At 46.7% G+C, this 16,019-nt stretch overlaps 1 pseudogene; it reads left to right on the top strand.

Annotated features, from left to right (window-relative positions):
* The first annotated feature begins 6,298 nt into the window (after positions 1–6,298).
* Positions 6,299–16,019, top strand: part of LOC130563650 (butyrophilin-like protein 2) — a 15,453-nt pseudogene continuing 5,732 nt past the window's right edge.

The following is a 16,019-nucleotide window of genomic DNA, read 5'->3' as shown; positions in this document are numbered from 1 at the left end:
AGAGACTTCTCACCAATGCTTTGAAGCATAGGGGTCGTAAATATCCAACAGAGAGACAAAACGTTATCAAAACTCTAAAACCAGACCCCTGGAGCCAGGTTTTTGCTATGGTCTTTTGATGATGATAGCAAAAGAAACCAGGACAAAAGGGAGTGGGGGTTGATGGCTCTTCTTTCAATGACTCCGACCATTTGGCTTATGCTAAATTCTCTACACTTTCATGTCTCGATTCTCCCTCGTCATTGCCCGTTCCTACGGTTCGCTTTCGAGGGTCGGGCATATTAGTACAGAGTACTCCCTTTCGGTCTGTCCCTGTACCTACGAGTCTTCACGAAGATCGTGGAAGCCGCCCTCACTCCCCTCTGGGAGAGAGGTGTGCGGGTACTAAACTATCTCGATGACTGGCTCATTTTGACACACTCGCGAGATCTGTTATGTACACAGAGGGACCTAGTGCTTCGGCACCTAGATCGATTGGGACCACAGGTCAACAGAGAAAAGAGCAAGCTCTCCCCTGTGCAGAGCATCCTCGTTCTTGGTATGGAACTCAACTCTGTCTCCATTACAGCACGACTGACTACAGAGCGCGCTCAGTCAGTGTTGAACTGCCTGGAATATTTCAAGCAGTCAGCGGTCCCCCTGAAACAATTTCAGAGGCTCCTGGGCACATGGCATCCTCGGCGGGGGTGATACCCCTCGGGTTGATGCACATGAGACCGCTCCAACACGGGCTACAGAGTCGAGTTCCCTGGAGAGCGTGGCACACTGGCAGCAGGCAGATGGTGATTACGCCTCTCTGACGACACACCCTAACCACTTGGTCTTCAATGACCTTTCTACGGACAGGGGTCCCTCTCGAGCAGGTCACGAGGCGCGTCGTAGTGACGACAGGTGCCTCCCTGCAGGGTTGGGGTGCTGTGTGCAATGGGCATGCAGTGTCGGGGCGATGGACGGGCCCCTGCCTGCGCGGGCATATCAATTGCCTAGAGTTGTTGGATGTGCTACCTGCACTGAAGGGGCTACAACCTCTCGTGCAGAACAAGCACGTGCTGGTCCGGTCGGACAGCACAACTTCTGTAGCGTATATCATCCGCCAGGGTGGCGTTCGCTCACAGCAGATAACACGACTCGCCCGACACCTCCTCCTGTGGAGTCAGCAGGTGATCAGATCCCTGCGAGCCACACATATCCCAGGCGACCTGAACCAGACAGCCGATGCGCTCTCTCGTCAGTTGACGCCTCGCGGAGAGTGGCGACTCCACCCCCACGCAGTCCAGCTCATTGGGTACAGTTCGGGCGGGCTCAGGTAGACCTGTTCGCCTCCCTGGACACCACCCATTGCCCGCTAGGGTACTCCCATCCGAGGCCCCCCTCGGCACGGATGCTCTAGCACACAGCTGGCCGTGGGACAAGCGGAAGTACGCCTTCCCCCCAGTGAGCCTCATTGCACAGATCCTGTGCAAGGTCAGGGAAGAGGAGCATCAAATGTACTAGTTGCGCCAGACTGGCCCAACCAGACTTGGTTCTCGGAGCTAATGCTCTTGACGACAGCCCCCCCTGGCCGATTCGCGAAATACGCTATGGCAGTTATGCTGTCCGACTGGACCAGCACGTGCTTGTCCTGCATGAGAGGTTGTAGCCCCTTCAGTGCAAGTAGCACATCCAACAACTCTAGGCAGTTGATATGCCTGCGCAGGCGGGGGCCCGTCCATTGCCCCGACACTGCGTGCCCATTGCACACGGCATGCCAACCCTGCAGGGAGGCGTCTGTCGTCACCACGACGTGCCTCGCGACCTGCCCAAGAGGGACCCCAATCCATAGAAAGGTCATTGAAGACCAAGGGGTTAGGGTGCGTCGGCAGAGAGGCGTAATCACCATCCGCCTGCTGCTGGTGTGCCACGCTCTCCAGGGAACTCATGTGCATCAACCCGAGAAGTATCACCGCCGCCGAGGATGCCATGTGCCCAGGAACCTCTGAATTTGTTTCAGGGGGACCGCTGACTGCTTGAAATATTCCAGGCAGTTGACTGGCAGTTGGCAGTTGACACTGACTGAGCGCTTTCTGTAGTCAGTCGCGCTGTTATGGAGACAGAGTTGAGTTCCATACCAAAAAAGAGGATGCTCTGCACAGGGGAGAGCTTGTTCTTTTCTCGGTTGACCTGTGGTCCCAATCGATCTAGGTGCCGAAGCACTAAGTCCATGTGTGTACATAACAGATCTCGCGAGTGTGTCAAATGAGCCAGTCGTCAAGATAGTTTAGTACCCGCACAAGTTTTTTGGACTTTATTTTCCTTCGCCATGTGGATTGAACTGAACTGTACTGCATTTCATGGTGATATGACGAGGTCAAATCGCTTAGCAACGGCTTGACGATGGTGATTGTTTCGACGGTCAACAATATGGCTTGGGCCTTGGAGTGCTTCGAGTATCGCCTCGGGCTGGTCGTCGGTTTGGTGGTCGTGAGTGTGCCACCCTGATAGGCTAGGTCTTTATGCAGACTGTTACTTACACTAATATGTGTGTTCATATCTTTTGTTCTAATGCTACCTTGATGTTCATTTATTTCTGGGTTAGCTAAAAGTATAATGTTTATTACAATATATATCTAATACTATTCTTTAATGCTATTCAAGTGGTAGTGCGACTCTGCTGTGTTTTAAGACTGTCTTGTACCTTGTCTAAATTGTTTACTTACGGTTTCATTTTGTACAATGTGCTGCAGTGAATTAGGTATTTTTGATCCGCATATTCTTCAGTGTGCTAGTATACATGCCTGATCGTTTCATATTCCTGTATAGCCATATGTTGTAAGTGCTGCAGTGAAATATGTATTTTGATCCGCTTATACTTCCATGTGTGTTAGTTTTTATGCCTGATCGTTTCATATTCCTGTATAGCCAACTGTATTGTACCTTGATGTTGTGTTTTTGCATACTGTGATTGGTTGTTTGCAGTGGGACGCAGTTAATTATGTCTTGTGATCCGCTTATCCTGCCATGTTTGCAAGTGTATGCTGGATCGATTCATAATCCTGTGTATAACTGATTTTGTATTTAACTGCTGTTTTTGTTATTTTATTTGTGTCGCAGTGTACTATGTCTTTTGGTCTGTTTATGCTGTCATGTATGACTGTGTATACTCGATCGATTAATATTCTGGTGCCATATATAAAGACTTGATGTTTCTAAAATAAATGAGTTCAAAAGCTTGATGCCTCTCTGTGTCTTGTTTTTGTGCTCCCAGATCTGCAGAAGAATTCTCTCACAACATCCAACCTATTTCTGATTTGATTTTAATGGTGATCCAACACACAGAAAGAAACTTAGTGTTCGAAAGGAACCTGAAGTTTAACACATATTAAACCCAAATATGGACTGGCGGCGATGCTTCTGATATTACTGGTCATTTGGTGTTTCTATGATAAAAACTGACGATGAGATCCGATTAAGAACACGCTAAAGTCACCTAGATGAACACTGTTTTATATATATATACATCAACATTAACTTAATGTACAAACTTTAAGCTTTTTGCTCACGTCTTGACAGTTGCTCGGTGTCTAGCAAGCAATATTTTAGTGATCCCAAAACGGCCAAACGGACCCGAGAAAAATATTTTAGGCTAACATTCTGGGAACGTTCCCCTAACGTTGGTTTCTGGTTCCCAGAAAGTTTTTTTAAGGTTTGTTTTTGGTTATCTTTACGGAAATAAAACGTTAGTTTCATGGTTTCTATAACGTTACGGTAACGTTCCCCTAACGTTAGTTTTTGGTTCCCAGAACCTTAAAGAAAACTTTCCTGGAGAACCAAAAACGAACCTTAGAAAATAACAATCTGGGAACCAAAAACTAACATTAGGTGAACGTTCTGGCAACCAAAAATTGTTAGCTGGGTGGGTGAGTACAATCTTTCTACTTGAAAAATATAGTAAGCTTTATCCTCTGTCACCTTGCGTTGACACTGCTGCACTCAAGCGTTAGATTTCGCTGGCCAGCACGGGTGCACTTCTTTGGCGCCCGTACTGTTCAGTGAACGTCAGTTGAGCCGAACGTAAACTTCTGGAGATTAGTAAATATAATCGCGCTCCGAAAGTGACTGCTGGTTAACTATAATCTGTCTGTATCATCCAGCGGCATACATTTTCTACATAGCGTGCCGTTCCCATTCACATCTTGCCCAAAACAATGCATGCAATTTGAAGATATAACAGCATTGAGAATTGAGAACGTTTGGGTGACGGTCACATGCTCACTCTACGCGTCTCTCTGAGCGCGCATACAGCTAGGCATCATGCACACGCTGGCTATAATCCATTTGCAAGCACAGGTATCACCTACACAATACTTCATCACGATCGATGTAAACTCATAATGGTCATTTTAACCTTTGCAAAACAGACCTTGTGCGTTCACTGAAGTTTCAGCAACATTACTACGCTCACATCTTTGCCTTGAGAGACTAAACATCATCACATACCAGCCAGTCACATGGGCTCTTGGGCGGTCCCCAGCCAGAAAGCGAACAAGTCCCCAGATTTTCAGTTTCAGGCTCCGGCTACGCGAGACTACATTTGATCACAACCACTCCCTGATTAACCCCCTGCTCCTGCCCTCACGAGAAAGGGCCTACAGTCGTCAGGCTGCAGTAGCAGGCCATCGGCAAGCCCGGGCCGCCCCCCAGACTCTGCCGCTGCTAGCCCCCGACCACTTCTCCACCCAGCCGAGCCCATCACCGCAACCTTCCCAGCACCATGCTGGCCAACATCACCACAAGCCACCTCAGCAGCCCGAGCACACCTCCGCCAGCGGCACAGACCTATCGTTAGCCCTTCCCTTCCTCCTCCTTTAATCCCCTGCCCTGCCCATGGCCTGCTGCCCCTCCGTCGAACTCTAGCGTAAGGCTGCCTCCATTAGCGGCGCAGGCCCCGTCTGCTTCCCCTCCGGACCTTCCGTTTGCCCTTGCCCAAGGAGCCAACCCAAGCGTGAGGCTACTTCCATTCTCGGCTCCGGCGGCAACCTCCCTTCCTCCTCTCTCTTCCTCAGGCCCGCTCTCCCTTCATGTTGGCATCTGCCGCTCCGATAACATCCCACCAAATGCCCTGGCTCTGGACCTCAGCTACTCAGCACCACTTAAAACCTCCAGGCAGCTCCATTAAAGGGTACCTAAGCGAAAATACAAAATTTCACAAACTCCTCTATGGCTCACCCTCCCCATCAATAGCCAGAGCTCAGACATTGATACTCATCAAAGGCATTGAAAGAGCCCAGCCCAGACCCAAGAAAACCAACCTCCCTGGAATCATTAATTAAATACATTTACACGGCAAGGCTACCTTTCAATCAGCACCGCACGCATGCTCAACGCCAAGTTCACACTAGCCTTCTTCAGCTTCCTCCGATGCTCGCAATTAACCACCATTTCCAGTTTCAACCCAAAAGTCCACCCAACCATCTCGGACATTTCAGTTGTAGACACCAAATCAATCTCCTATTTCACCAAGCACAGCAAGACCAATCAAACGAAAAGAGGACACTACATCTAAATCTTCAACCTACAGTCTCCCATCCAACCATACCCAACCTTCTCATTCTACCCGCATCTCCGACGCCTACAGGTTAAGACGCTCGGAACTCTCCACCACTTCCAGCTTCAACCCAAACAACTTTTCAATTGTAGACACCGAATCGATCTCCTATTCCATCAAGTACAGCATGACCGATCAAACGTAAAGAGGATACTACATCTACATCTTCAATCCACAGTTCTCCCATCCAACCATACCCAACCCTCTCAGCCTACCCGCATCTCCGACGCCCACAAGTCTAAGCACTCCTACAACACGCTCTTCGCTGACGACTCCAACAAACCCGCCACCCTCTTCTGGTTCCAAAATACCTATAATCCATTTTACTCCATTCCGGTTTTCCAGCAAACCATCCTCCAGCCAATACTCCCGCATAGGCTTCTCCGAACCCCAGACCCAAACCCTGGGTTGGCGGTCATAAGACGCTTTCAAGAGCTACATCTGGTCAGATCGCTCCAGCATCAAGAGGCCCATTGGACCCTCATTGCCCGAATCATCAGCCCATGCTCTGCCACAGCAGACACTTCCCCAAGCCCACACTCTGCCGCAGCAGACATCCCCTCCAACCCCACCACTTCTCTCACTTCTACACTCCACCGCTCAGTAAGCACCAATTCAACAGGACTTATGCCCCAGCAAGAACCCGCATCTCCATCAACACAGTCTCATCTTCTCCAGCAAAGCTTGTGACCTCTCTCTGTCGCCGCAGCAACCATGCTTCAGCAGGAGCTTGCATCTCCATCACCACAGTCTCAGCTGCCCCGCAGGGGCCAGCTCTTTTCAAAGCTGCAGAAGACACCAGAAGCCAGTATCGCCGCAGCGACCGCCCCGCAGGGGCCCGTGCTTCCAACTCATACTCTGCCGCAGCAGACACCATGCTACACAAAGCCAGTATCGCCACAGCGACCGCCCCGCAGGGGCCTGTGCTTCCATCACTTGATCTGCCACAGCAGACGCCTTCTCCCAACTGCTGCAGCAGTGCCGCTCCCGCAGGAGCCCTTCTATCTTTTCCCACTATCGCAGAGCATCTTCTCTCACAGAAGCCCAGTCCTCTTCTTCGAGGCTGCCGCAGATTTTTGTCAGGGCTCGGGTCTAGCACTACTGGGTTTTGTCTGTCTGGTCCTTTGTTTGTTTCTGTCGAGCATTTGACAATTGCCATGTGCCCCAGGACCGCGTGTGGGTGGCCCCGCCCCCTTGTTACCTATCACCTACTCTTTGTTTGATTCACCTGGGTTCCTCGTTAACTCTCATTTTCCCCAACTGGTTTCTCATTTCATCTTCTGATTATCCCCCCTTTTTATTCCCTGTGTGTTCAGCGTTCTGTGTCAGTCCGTTACAGTTTGTTTTGTGGCGATCGCTGGCCGTTTCATCCGGTGAGTCGGTCTAGTCTTGTTGTTTCCAGTTTTATTAATCACCGTGTCTTGTCCAGGCTCCAGTGCTGCTTTCACCCTGTCCTGTTCTTGCTGCTCCTGCTTTGATTATCTTCGCTACAGACATCAAGTGGCGGCTATCCGCCGAGGAGGATCACCAATGCGAGTCGAGCACTTCTTCTCCCGGGAAACCTCCCGTTGAGTTCGCCTACGGATTTTTACAGCCCGAATATGTGTACGTCGTCCTGGGATTGTATCGTTGCCTTCAGCTAACGGACTGTGGCCTGGGTTCGTGACCGCTCTATACGAATCCTCATCGGTGATTTACCATCGCTTACCTCTGGTTCCCCGCTTGCTGCGGACGTTCAGTGGATTACAATTGGGGGTTCCCCGGTTGCTGCGGACACTCTGTGAATTAACTTTTGGTTTTCCCCGCTTGCTGCGGATGTTCAGTGGAATTATTTTTGGGGTCTTTCCCCGCTTTCCCCCTAACGTCTATTGGCCGAGCGCTCGAGCCTTTGCCTTTTTCCTGGATTTATTTTTTTGTCAGAGACTGTGTCTGCCTTGTTGTTAAGTGAGGGATTTACTCATTAAAAGCTTCTCGATCCTGCATCTGGCTCCAGTGTCTTGCATTACACTTTTACTTCCTTCGCTCCTCAGAGACCCCTTTTACACTTTTCACTGCCGCAGCAGTGCCGCTTCCTCAGAAGCCTGTTCTATTTCTGTTTTCTATCTTTTCATACTGTCGCAGCAGCGTCCACTCTAGTGGAGTCTAGTCCTCTTTCGAGGCCGCTGCAGCTCCTCCACATCGCATCCCAAAGCCTCTTTACTTTCAGCACGGCCACAGTAGTGCCTGCTCCCCAAGAGCCTCACTGCCCTTTTCCTTCCAGCTCACTAACTCCTACCAGAACACGCACGAGCAACCTTTCTCCAAGCTAGGCCAGCACCTCGCCTCTCAAGCCAGCTTTTTAGGGAATAAGTTGTTCCGTTGGCTGTCCTGCACACTTGCTTTCTTTGGGGATAGCCCGGGTCAGGGCTCACTCTGGGCTTGGGACCCTTTCCCCGGTCAAGGGGCGGGCGTTCCGAGCTCGGGAGTATTTGCCGAGCTCGGAACCCTCGCCCCAGGACAGCACGTCAAATACGCATTCTATCCGTCCCACCTTAATTATCTGTGAGGCGAACTCGTGAAATGATGTTTTATAAACAAGGTTCGGGAGTAGCACGAGCATGTAATTAACACGGCTGGCTTTCAATAATCAATCACCCAATTTCAGCATCCGCCTATAAATAGTAAAGATGCCTTAACATCATTCTCTCGGATCTCTCGCAATCCCTCCTCCACCCCGTCTCCTCACCATACCTTTACAGCTCAGCACCGGGGGATAGCCCAGCTCAGGGCTCACTCCGGGCCCGGGACCCTTTCCCCAGTCAAGGGGCGGGCGTTCCGAGCTCGGGAGTATTTGCCGAGCTCGGAACCCTCGCCCCGGGACAGCACGTCAAATACGCATTCTATCTGCCCCACCTTAATTATCTGTGAGGCGAACTCGTGAAATGATGTTTTATAAACAAGGTTCGGGAGGAGCACGAGTATGTAATTAACACGGCTGGCTTTCAATAATCAATCACCCAATCTCAGCATCCGCCTATAAATAGTAAAGACGCCTTAACATCATTCTCTCGGATCTCTCGCAATCCCTCCTCCACCCCGTCTCCTCACCATACCTTTACAGCTCAGCACTGGGGGATAGCCCAGCTCAGGGCTCACTCCGGGCCCGGGACCCTTTCCCTAGTCAAGGGGCGGGCGTTCTGAGCTCGGGAGTATTTGCTGAGCTCGGAACCCTCGCCCCGGGACAGCACGCCAAATACGCATTCTATCTGTCCCACCTTAATTATCTGTGAGGCGAACTCGTGAATTGTATTTATATTTTAAATATCTGTCACATTGTTTGCTATTGAGGTATCTGGTTGAAATGGTTACGTTTAAACAGCACAGAACAATCTTTCTTTAGCTCATTACATTATTTATCATCACATTTACAGTTTAAGGAATGTAAAAGAACAGGTTTTGTATAAACAACTGATCAAGTTACAGATGCAGAGAGTTTGAGGTTTTAAAAAAGTGAGTAGAAAAACAAGTTCATTAAACTTAAATGGCATCACTCAAGTTAAAACTATGTAGAGAAAAATAAATGTACTGTACACAAACACACAGAATGGTTTTATCACCCTGTTTATCAGCTAGAATAATCTGAAGGGTGTGACATTCATTCAGATGAAAGTAAAACTAAATCAGTTCTCAGGAACTCAGACATTTAATGTTGTGTGCCGGTAGAAACACATTTGTCTCCACATGTTTATGACTCAGTTTTATGTTCACACTTCACAGACTCCAGACTGGACTTCTTTATTCATTGACACCTGATGTGATGCATCTCACTGTGATTACAGTGTTCGTGAGTATAAACTATAAATGTCTAACTGCATTATACACCTTCTGTTATTTTTTACTTCTTTTCCATTTTATAAATGTACTGAAGCACTGATATCGTGTAGACAGTGGTGTAGTGGTGCCTGGAGAAGTGGGTATACTGTTAATTTATGCACCCATTATTAAAGCGTCCCAGCAAAGGATGACCACCTCTGTGTTATAATGCCAGGTTTCCCTGGTTTTATGCACATTTTGAAGTTTCGTATCAGAAATTAGTGATGGCCACAGAAGAGGTGCAGATTCTGCAATCAATCCTGGCCAACAGGCTATATGACGAGACAACCAGGGGTCTCATTTATAAAACTGTGCATAGGATCCTTACTAAAGGTGTACGTGCGCCCGAAAGCCAAAAACAGCGTACGCCAAAAAAATTCAGAATTATAAAACCGTGCGTACACAACGTTTATAAATGAGACCCCAGGGCTGTACGCAGGATTTTAGAAATACCAATGTCCAAAAAAAGTTGACTTCCTTGAAATGTATATGAGCATTTTAAGACTTTTAGAGTGCAAATTAGATAACAATAGCTAAAATACAACTATGTCTGTATTTTCATGGTTATCAGCATCAGTAAAAAAGTAAACTCGTGGTCAATATTTTCATACAAATATTATTCAATCTATGTTTCATGAAAAAGCATTTGGGTTTGAAATTACATAAAGATAAACGAGTGATAACAGAATGCAGTTTTGAGTGAACTATCCCTTTAACTTTTTAGTAATAACATAGACATCAAATTACAATAGTTGCAGATACTTGTTTTTTTTATTCAAAAAGGTAACATTTAAAGAATATAGAAACAGAATTAAAGAACGAGAATTTGTTTAGAAGTTATGCATTTGAAATATTTGCAAACAATATAGCTGTTTAACCACAACCTGAACACTGAGTAAGCCATGCGCTTTAGCATGAACTAGTGAAGGTCTGGTCATGTTTTTGTCTTGTCACACTGACATTACCTGAAATGTGTAAATGCTTTCGGCGTTTTGTAGTTAACATGACTGGATTGTACATTCGGTCGTTTACCATCTTGAAGCGGGAAGAAAGCGACGCAGCCAGCATTTTGCACGCGTTTTTAGACGCGACATTTGAACTATCATTGACATTTCTATCATAAAACATTTAGCTACTTAGCAGTAGCATAGCCACGAGGGGGCCTGAGGGGACCTAGGCCCCCTCATTTACATGTACGGCCCCCTCAGATTTTTGATTGCTTAAAATAAAAAATAAGGAGTTGTTGATTTGATACTCTGGTTGATCGACCAATCAGCGATGCCCGCTGTTTTCTAAGATATTGGTTTAATTATGTCACGTGTTGTGCGAAGCATCTTTTGCGCCAAGAGTTTAATTTGTACGTTGCAATGGCGGGTGTGCACAATATTATGTTTTTTTTATAAATTACGAAAATGCGTAGACTGCTAAAGATAACAATTACACTGCATTTGACTTCTTGTAGTGTCGAAAGACTTTTCTCAACAGAAACTTTTCTCACCCTCAAACACTCTGCATTGTAATGTAAAACGTAAGCCAATGGTTTGACTGGTAGCCGCCGAGCTACTGCGGTTCTTAATCGTGGTCCTCACGACTCCCCTCTGCATATTTTCTATGCGTCTCTTACCGCTTCAGAGGTTTGTTCAATTCGCCCGTAAGAGCCCTGCGAAGTGGACATAAAGGGCATTGAAGTGCACGAAACGTGTAATAGTAATTTTAGTAATAGACAGACACATATACATAATGACCCCCTCATTTACAGACCGGCCCCCTCAAAAATACTTACATTGCGCTCTGTCACAGTAAACCTGACCTCGAGATGGACTTCTGTCAAAAACAACTCCCACCTTCTTTCATTTGGTTGAACAGTAATACTCGGTCGGCTTTGATCTTCATTTGATTGGCCATCTCAATAAGATTGATGAGCGCTTGTAGAACGCTGAGGTAGGTCAGATCTGAGACCAGTCATATGCGTTTTCTACAATATTGGCAGCAGTTCTTTCAGTTTGTCCTGTTATTCACGACTTTTATGACACACCATGGAAAAATTACCGAGGGTATAAGCCATATACCCGTGCCTACCCTGCACTACACAAGTGGGTATACTCAATGCCGACTGATAAAGAAGTGGGTATACGCCGTATACCTGCGTATACCCTCGACTACAAAACTGCGTGTAGATCTACAGTATGTGTGATATAGCAACCATATCATGAATCTGTATTTAAATACAATCTTTGACAGATTGACAGATTAACAAACTCCTCCTGAACTCCATTTATATCTCATGATCTTCACCAGTTTAACCAGTTCTCTCCTGACAGACTGAAATTGTATGACTTCATTAAATACTGTTGTAAGTGTTAAGGTAAAATGCTCTCTTCTCATCTGTGGAACTGCCTATTTGTAATAGCACTTTTTTTTAGTGACGTGTCATTCAGAGATGACGTTCATCTGTGTGGTTTTACTGATTATTCGTGGAATTACAGAATCAGGTAACTGTTTATTGTGTTTACATGTGTAATATATGAGAGACGCTGCAATAATTTATAAAACAGTATTGGATGCACCTGATTTTGCTTCATAGAAATGTTTGAATCTCAGTGTTTGACTTGTGTGTCAATAATTCATATAAATCTGATATCAGATGAGTACGAGGTGATCGGGCCTTCAGCTCCTGTGATGACTGTATCTGGTGAAGATGTGATTCTGCCGTGTTCTATCAAACCCAACATCAGTGCTGTGAACATGAGAGTCGAGTGGTTCAGACTTGATCTGAAAGTCTCAATAGTTCATCTGTATTAAGATCATAAAGACATAAACACAGATCAGCTTCAGTCGTACAGAGGAAGAACTCAAGTGTTTACAGAAGAACTAGAGAAAGGAAACACATCACTCAAACTCTCAAGAGTCCAAATCTCTGATGAAGGACGTTACAAGTGTTTCATTCAGTCTTAATCCTGGTTTGATGACGTCACTGTTGATGTCTCTGTTGAAGGTGAGCAAACCACTGAAACTAACACTGAATGAGTTTAGTTATGATTGATTAGTTTAGTGATAATGTTCATGATTTTGTTTCTAGTGTTTTTCTTTTGTTAGAATCCCAAATATGCCAGAACAAACGTTTAACAAAAGTCTCTTGTCAGAAAACGTAATAAACAAATGTTTTTCATCCTTGTCTTGTGTAGCTGTAGGCAGTGTTCCAGTCATCACTGTAGGTGGGTTTGATGGTTCTGGTGGTCTTCATCTACAGTGTGAATCTAAAGGCTGGCATCCTGAACCTGATCTTGTGTGGCTGAACAGTGAAGGAGTCACTTTAACATCTGAATCTCCAGACACACACAGAGATGACACAGATGGATTCAGTGTGAAACACATGATCACTGTATATAACACTGACACTAAATATCACTGCAGAGTCAGAATGAGACATCACATGATGGAGGCTGAGATCATCACATCCAGTGAGTACAGATTTCTCTTCTGTGTTTCCTCTGGTCTCATCAGCATTTCAAGCAGAAAACATCAACATATTCTTCATTTAAGTCAATATAATCCCTGACATTAGTTAAAGAGCTTTCAGGAGTCTGATGTTATTTTGATGACATTTCAAAAGCCAATCATTAGTTTCAGGAAATGTCCACACAGAAATGAGCAGTGTTGTGCAAGTTACTTCCAAACTGTAATACATTACAGATTACTTGTTACTGTTATTTAAAAGTAATTCCTTACCTTACAATATTACTGTCTCAGAATTGTAATACGTTACATGACTCCTGTATTACTTTTGAGTTACTTTCACCAAAATAACTACAGACGTAGAACTTAACATTCTAAAATAAGTCTTTGTATTTTTGTATTTTCAAAATACAAAATACTTTTTGCCCATCAACCTCTTTAGACTGCTGACTTCTTGAATTAACTAGGCTATACACAAATAAATACAAAAATACTAGATTAAATGCATTTAAATACAAAATACTATTATAAAATAATAGTATTTTGTATTTCAAATGGATGTATTTGAAACACTGCCCATCCATGCAGTCTAATAAGGAGGTTGATTAGCAAAAAGTATTTTAGTTTGAAAATACTTAGATTAAACACATTTAAATACAAAATAGTCCCATCCCATCACTGAACTAGATTATATAGAATTCTAGCTAGTCATCATGTAAACATTAGCATACCTTGTCATTGCTGCTGGTCACAGGGATCTTGCTAACTAGCTTCCTGAAAGCAGCCCAATGACCCCACAAAACCCGCCCAAAAGGAATGAAAACTAGCCCAATTATTTTCCGGTGTCAAATCAAAGTTAACAACTGCCAAAAGACGTTTCTATTGCTATATTTACTTATCTGAATGGTTTCCTAGGTATTGTATATATTTTTTGTTCTGATGGACTCAAAATATGTTTTGGGGGATTTCGGAAAGCAAACAATTCTGGGTCACCTTTGACTACCATTATATTTTTTTCTGATATGGTAGTCAATGATGCCAAAGAATTTTCAGTTGCTAACATTCTACCAAATATCTTTGTGTTCAACCGAACAAAGAAATTTAAACAGGTTTGGAAAAACTAGAGGGTGAGTAATCCATAACAGAATTTTCATTTTTGGGTGGAGTGTCCCTTTAAAAAAGATCCCATGTGTGCTCGAGGCCACTCACGGAAATGGACGAGAAACGTCTCGGTTACGTTTGTAACCTCGGTTCCCTGATGGAGGGAACGAGACGTTGTGTCGAACCGACAAATGGGGTTCGTCCTTGAGAATCAATCACTTCCGACTTCTTAGAAAAGGCCAATGAAAATTGGCGAATGACATTTGCATGCCGGACTCCGCCCCCGGATATCCCGGTATAAAAGGGAGACGGCGTGCCTCATTCATTCACCTTAGTTCTGAGGAGCCTGAGACCTCTCACGACTGCTGCAGTGGACAGCACGTGTTGTGGCAAGAGGACACAACGTCTCGTTCCCTCCATCAGGGAACCGAGGTTACAAACGTAACCGAGACGTTCCCTTTCTGTCGGTCTCTTGACGTTGTGTCGAACCGACAGATGGGGTTCCAATGGAAAACGCCATAACACTGTGCCCTGTCACAATCTAAACGAAGCGATGGTGACTGGCCTGGGCGTGTCAGCCGTGATGCTACCGCAAAATTGTAACCTACCAGTGGGTAGGTAGGGGGTCCCAGAGCTTTCTTGAAAGGTGGGAAGGACCCTACCTTCGGCCTCACAGGCGGCGGCCTTGTTCTCTAACAGCGAGAAGCCACCCGGAACCGTAAGGCCACTGGGTAAGCGCTACTTACTCAAGCGGGGGATGCGCTACAGAGACCACTTCCTACCACAGGGAGGAGACTAGTGGAGATACCAACATGATCTCACCGATGGGGGAGAACTCATGGGAAGAAAGTGCGGACTGAAGGAGTTAACCGTGAGGTGGAGGTCCACCTAAGGAGGTCATGGGTTACCAAGGTGGGAACCAGCATGAGGATACATCAGACGGAACCGCCCTGCTGGGGGGTTGCAACGTCTGGTAGCACTAGGTCCGGTTAGAGCTATGTAGTGAATAACTCAGGTGATACCCGGCCTAAGGGGCAGGGCTGCTCTGCCCAGCCCGCTCACAGGAGGTGCTTGCTAGTGATGGATGGAGTGCCTGTTCTTCACCCAGTGGGGGAAGAAGGGAGGCTAGTAGTACGCTGACCCCCTTAGGGTCAGGTACTGTCATAGGCGTACACCCTACCGGTCGCCGGTCTTGCCTGATGCCCGCAAAGACTTGCCGACCGGTTTTACGCGAAGGCTGTGATGGGTGATGGGTGTAGCCCAACCCGCAGCTCTGCAAATGTCTGCCAGAGAGGCGCCTCGAGCCAGTGCCCACGAGGAGGCTGTACTCCGTGTGGAGAGAGCACTCACCCAGTGGGCGTAGGCGAACTAGGACAGGTACGCCATAGTGACGGCGTCCATGATCCAATGCGCCAATCTCTGTTTGAGACAGCCCTCCCTGCTGATCTCCAAAACAGACAAAGAGCTGCTCAGAGCTACTGCGACTCTGCGTGCGGTCCAAGCAGAGGCGCGATGCACGTACTGGACACAACACGGATGGGGTTGGGTCTTCCTCCCCAGTGGGGAGCGCCTGTAAGTTCACCACCTGGTGTCTCGGGGGAGAGGTGGGAACTTTGGGCACGTAGCCGGGCCGGGGTCTCAGGATACCGTGAAAATAACCGGGCCCGAGTTCTAGGCAATCTGTGGACACGGAGAATGCTTGTAGGTCCGCTACCCCCCTCGGAGATGCCGCTCTTTCTCACTTCACGATGAAGACGGCTCTCGGGAGGATGCTCAATAGGACCGCATCAAGGTCGTAAGAGGGTACGGAGCGTGGGTGAGGTGGTAGCCTTCCCGCGCCCCTTAGGAACCAAATGATCAGGTTGTGCTGTCCTAGAGACTACCAGCAACTGGGTCGTGATGAGCGGCAACAGCGGCTACATACACGTTCAGTGTGGAAGGGGAGAGATTATTCTCGAGTCTCTGGAAGGACCGCACCCACTTGATCAAGCAACTCCGCGGGTCTTCTCTTCGAGAAGAGCACCAG

The sequence above is a fragment of the Triplophysa rosa genome, linkage group LG2 (genome assembly GCF_024868665.1).
Source record: "Triplophysa rosa linkage group LG2, Trosa_1v2, whole genome shotgun sequence".
In the NCBI taxonomy this organism is placed as follows: domain Eukaryota; kingdom Metazoa; phylum Chordata; class Actinopteri; order Cypriniformes; family Nemacheilidae; genus Triplophysa; species Triplophysa rosa.
Note: the sequence above shows the minus strand (reverse complement) of the source record. Positions and strands in the feature narration are given on the sequence as shown.